The sequence below is a fragment of the Sinocyclocheilus anshuiensis genome, unplaced genomic scaffold (assembly GCF_001515605.1).
Source record: "Sinocyclocheilus anshuiensis isolate Anshui unplaced genomic scaffold, SAMN03320099.WGS_v1.1 scaffold2418, whole genome shotgun sequence".
Taxonomy (NCBI): Eukaryota; Metazoa; Chordata; class Actinopteri; order Cypriniformes; family Cyprinidae; genus Sinocyclocheilus; species Sinocyclocheilus anshuiensis.
In genome coordinates, this window is record NW_015555871.1 from 31,476 (window position 1) to 37,667 (window position 6,192).

The window sequence follows — 6,192 nt, forward strand, 5'->3', positions numbered from 1 at the left end:
GTTAACAGTTAGCGGTTCGGGCTAGACTGGTTAACTCAGCTGATACAGAAGGTTGTCTGTCTATGTGGCCGTGTCTCCCCGGCATAAACACTGTTTCCAGATCAGTGTAAACTGAATGAGCCATTAACATGTATGCTTATCTGCTCGACTGAGTTAGAGAACTTTTCTTCTCACGGTAGGTGCATTCCCTTAAATGGGGAATTGGGCATTCTTTTTAGATTTTATAGGGTTCGATTTTTAATAATTGCTCTGTTCAATTTGTAATGAAACAGACCGCCTGGTTTCGTATCCTTGGGCGATTTAGTTCTGTGGTGACGACGACGCAGGAATCACTCTCCAGAGACGCTGTTGCTTTTATTTATTAAAGCTGTTTAAATTCCTTTTTCTCTGTGTGTGTGTGTGTGTGTGTGTGTGTGTGTGTGTGGTGATGCATTGAGGTTTATGAAGAGTGTGTGGTTTGCCTTATTCTGTGTTGTGAGTCATTGTGTTTCATTAATTTAATTAATTCCTTCCTTGCATTAAATCTTTTGTCTTGAATTGTGGGTTTCATTTTTTGATGATTGTACTGTAATTCAATTTGAGTTAATTTCCCTTCTTCTTTACTGATTTTCTTGCATTCTAGTATTTGGTATCCATTCATTTGGAGTACTTTCCCTTATTTTCCTTTTGTTTCTTACATTAGTAGCCTAGTTTTGCTTTCTTTCTGTTATTCACTATTTGTGTTTTGCGTACTTGAGTTTATTTTGTTGGGTCGTACAAGTATAGGAGGACATATTTTCTTTTGAAGTAACTTTGTAAGTTACTTTATTATTTTTCTTATAACCCTGTTGTTTCTTGTACACTGTGTAACATAACTCTGTTTTCTGTGCAGGAGCTGAGTGCCTAAGGTAGGGGTGGATTTCTGGTGGCGGTCGTCTCGTCACGAGTATTGTGTGAACCGTGGGGGAGTGGAGTGTGTTTTCTGTGTGTGAGTGTGGGTGCACAGGTATAAGGGGAGGTGACTTGCTGTGGAGGCTGTATTATGGCAACTTAGCTTTATTCCCTGCTGGTAAGCCTCGGCTCCTACACCAGGACACTTATATGTTGACGACCCTGGTTATATTTTTGTACTATATCTAAATAAGTTTGTGTTTTTGTCTTGTTACAACGAGGGCATTTTGGTCTTTGTATTTTCAACTTTATCTTTAATAAAACAGGTATAATGTTCTACTTCTCTAATACTGAAATTAGTATTAATAAATTAGTTTGTACTATAGAGGTGGCACAGAAGGACACAAAAGTGGCTTGTAGGTACATTTTCAGACGTTTAATGAGGCTCAGAGGTGGCATGAGTGCAGTTAAATTCATAAATTCATGTGAAGATTAATGTTTTAAATATAAAATTTTGAATACAGAAATATTATTTAATTAACTGAAATTATAGGCTAAAAATGAAACTAAATCCACCAGCAGGTGCCGGCAAGTGACTGATTTTATCACTGAATCATTCATTCAATTGATTCGTTCGAAGGGCTGAATCATTCAGTAATGAAGCAAGCGACTGTAATTATGAATTGGCGGAAATCCGTCATAGCGATGGAACTTTAATCCTTTTGGTGGTATTTCAAGTTTTATGTTTATTTGGTTTAGCCATTTGCAGGGTTGAGTTTACATTATGCATTGTTATTCAATGTTATGCAGTGTTAGAGTGATTAAAATGTTCATAGTGTTCCAGTAATACATGTAGGACGTTCTACATTGATTGAAGTAGTTCTGTTATAGCATTTCACTGATCTTTAATTTATTATAATTATTTTGGTCAAGAGTTTATATATGCTGCTGTGCTTTTTAAATGTCCTCAAGGAATTTATTTTTGTTATGTACACAAGATTCATTGTTGTAAAGTACATTAACATTTTCTAGATTTGAAAGCGTATGTGTGTGTGTGTCATGTTGATTTAATGATTTTTGTGCTATTTAATAAACCATATTTGAGTGCTGAAAATAGCTTTATAGCAAACTAATAGAACAAACAAAGTGTACTGGTAATGCATTTCTAATGAGCTGAAATTCTATTGAAAATGTTCTTGAAGCACATTAAAGTGAAGTTTAAAATATAATCTAACTTTACTTCAAGAAGTATAAATAATGTATATTTTATAATATATTTTAAATAATGTAAAGAGTACATTTAAATTACACTAAAGATGCTTGAAGTTGTTCTATTTTAACACAACTAAATATGTTAAAATATATTGTAATTAGCTTAAAGTTGATCTTAGCATTTCTTAAAGAGCATTTAACATACTTAAAGTTGTTCCAAAATAACACATTTATTATGCACTTAGTATAGTATAATAAAAATATAATAAGTGCATCGATATTAGTACATCTAAAGTGTACTTATTTTGTACCTGGGCTGTCAATGGTTTAATTGTCTGTTCTCATTTTTATAGACATGATTCTCATGATTGTTACTTGAATAAAGTCGATGTTGTTTTGTTAATCTTAGCCTATCTGTGTTTGTTGGGTCTTCTAAAATACACTCATTTTCAGCTGCAGCTGGATTTACAACATTTTCAGCTGCATAACCATTCTGTTTTTTTTTTTTTTTAGCATTTTGTTTATTATATTAATTGCCTTGTCTTTTTTATATTTCTTCAACAACTGACATTCACATATATTAACTTTTCTTTTTGTTATATGAAGATCACATTAAAAACATGGAAACATTTTACCTTGCATTTATTGTTTATTTCTCCTACTCTTCAAATTATGCATAGATTTTTTTATTTTATCTTTTTCAGACTTTCAATCTTAAAATATGGAAATCCAATATACAGCTCTGGAAAAATTTAAATAGCACTGCACAATTATCAGTTTCTCTGGTTTTACTATTTATAGGTAGGCCAATGTGTTTAAGTAAAATGAACATGTTGGTGTTATTCTATAAACAACTGACAACTCTTCTCCCAAATTCCAAATGTCATTTAGACCATTTATTTGCAGAAAATGACAACTGGTCAAAATAACAAAAAAAGATGCAGTGTTTTTAGACCTCAAATAATGCAAAGAAAACATTTTAAACAACACAATACTAAGGTTTTAACTTAAGAAGAGTTCAGAAATCAATATTTGAGAAACACAAAGTTTTAACTTATGAAGGGTTCAGAAATCAATATTTGGTGGAATAACCCTGATTTTCAGTCACAGCTTTCATGCTTCTTGGCATGTTCTCCACCAGTCTTGGTGCAAAAAAATCAAGCATCTTGGCTTTATTTGATTGCGTGTGACCATCCATCTTCCTCTTGATCAGATTCTGGAGGTTTTTAATGGGGTTCAGTTCTGGAGATTAGGTTGGCCATGACAGGGTCTTGATCTGGTTGCCCTCCATCCCTACTTTGATTGACCTGAATGTGTGGCATGGAGCATTGTCCTGCTAGGAAAACCAATCCTCAGAGTTGGGGAACATTGTCAGAGCAGAAAGAAAGCAAGTATTCTTCCACCTTGTACGTGGCTTAATTCATGCACCATTCACAAAGACAAATGTGCCCAATTCCAGCCTTGCCGAAACACCCCCAGATCATCACAGATCCTCCACCAAATTTCACAGTGGGTGCGAGACACTGTGGCTTGTAGGCCTCTCCAGGTCTCCATCTAACTATTAGATGACCATGGTGTTGGCAAAGCTTTTCCTGTTTTGAACCGTCCTCGCTGTGCCGTTCTTTTTGTAGTTCACTTGATGTCATCCTATGGTTGTTGAGTGACATTTGAATGAGTTGGCAGTCATCCCAGTCAGTGGAGAATCATTTTCACCCTCTGCAGGTCTGTGGCATTTTGTCCCCAATGTCTGCAGCTTGACCTTGTTCTTATGAACTGCTGTCCTCGAAATTTTAAGAATATAAGCAACCTGATGCTCACTGTATCCCTGCCAGTAAAGCCAGAGTTGAACCCTTCTTTTCCTCACTGAAAACTTTTTTTTTTCAACTCTTTTGGCATGGTCAATAGTTATTATTTGATTACAATTATTTTTGAGGTACTACTAGTACAGTTTTTGCCATCCAGCTAGTCCTACTGCGAGAGGACAGTGTTGACCACAGCAGTGGTTTTTATACTTTTCCTTGATAAAAAGATTGCTGATTTAAGAAAAGCTTTAAAATAGTAATTATTTAATTTAATGATGATTACCATGATGTAAAATACGAGTGACATGAATAAATAAAAACAAACTTTTTTTGTTGTTGTTGTTTGTTTTAAAATATTTCTTCTGTAAATTGCTCAAATTATGATTGTCCCAAAGCTGTGTTGTCATTTCCATTAACAACCAACTTGTTTAGTGCACAGGAAACAGTGTCAGAACTTAAAATATATGAAACGTGATCTGTGAAGAAAACAAAGTAAAACCAGTGTGGTATGAGCTGATGTTAACTGAGTGAAGGTGAAATAAACAATAACATATAAATGACATACATACAACTTGTATGGTCCATTAACTGACTGGGACATTTTACAGAGAAGCCACACACATGTTATGTAAATGTACAACAATTGTAGAAAACCTTGTATCAGGATTTTTTTTTTTTACTGATGTGAATTATTTGAAATCATTTTATTTAAATTGGGATTCACAAAGGATCATTGTTGTAAAAGGCAATGAACATATGATGTATATTACAAAGGACAGGTAATTAGAATAATGTAATGTGAAGTAAGTTTGATATTAATCTAATTTATATAAATTCATTAAAGGAGATCAACAAAATCTAAACAGTAAGATACAAAAACAGTGCTTCCAATTCTTGTTTTCCTTAAAGGGATCATATGATGTTGCTAAAAAGAACATTATTTTGTGTATTTGGTGTAATGAAATGTGGTTATGCGGTTTAAGGTAAAAAAAAAAACATTATTTTCCACATACTGTACATTATTGTTTCTCCTCTTGCCTTTCTGAAACGCGTAGATTTTTACAAAGCTCATCGGTCTGTAAATCGAGGTGTCCTCTGATTGGCCAGCTATCCAGTGCGTTGTGATTGGCCGAATACCTCAAGTGTGTTCGGAAATGTTACGCCCCTTACCATATTGTGATGCCTTGTCCCGGCTGGAGCGACGAGACAAAAACATTAAAACCCATTATAAACGAGGCATTTGTTGCATCCAGTGGGGACATAATTACGGATTATAATGACTTATACTGTCTTTTTACATGTTGCATTCTTATGAACTGCTGTCTTCGAAATTTTAAGAATATAAGCAACCTGATGCTCACTGTATCCCTGCCAGTAAAGCCAGAGTTGAACCCTTCTTTTCCTCACTGAAAACTTTTTTTTTTCAACTCTTTTGGCATGGTCAATAGTTATTATTTGATTACAATTATTTTTGAGGTACTACTAGTACAGTTTTTGCCATCCAGCTAGTCCTACTGCGAGAGGACAGTGTTGACCACAGCAGTGGTTTTTATACTTTTCCTTGATAAAAAGATTGCTGATTTAAGAAAAGCTTTAAAATAGTAATTATTTAATTTAATGATGATTACCATGATGTAAAATACGAGTGACATGAATAAATAAAAACAAACTTTTTTTGTTGTTGTTGTTTGTTTTAAAATATTTCTTCTGTAAATTGCTCAAATTATGATTGTCCCAAAGCTGTGTTGTCATTTCCATTAACAACCAACTTGTTTAGTGCACAGGAAACAGTGTCAGAACTTAAAATATATGAAACGTGATCTGTGAAGAAAACAAAGTAAAACCAGTGTGGTATGAACTGATGTTAACTGAGTGAAGGTGAAATAAACAAGTAAATTGTATGGTCCATTAACTGACTGGGATATTTTACAGAGAAGCCACACAAATGTTATGTAAATGTACAACAATTGTAGAAAACCTTGTATCAGGATTTTTTTTTTTTACTGATGTGAATTATTTGAAATCATTTTATTTAAATTGGGATTCACAAAGGATCATTGTTGTAAAAGGCAATGAACATATGATGTATATTACAAAGGACAGGTAATTAGAATAATGTAATGTGAAGTAAGTTTGATATTAATCTAATTTATATAAATTCATTAAAGGAGATCAACAAAATCTAAACAGTAAGATACAAAAACAGTGCTTCCAATTCTTGTTTTCCTTAAAGGGGGTCATATGATGTTGTTAAAAAGAACATTATTTTGTGTATTTGGTGTAATGAAATGTGTTTATGCGGTTTAAG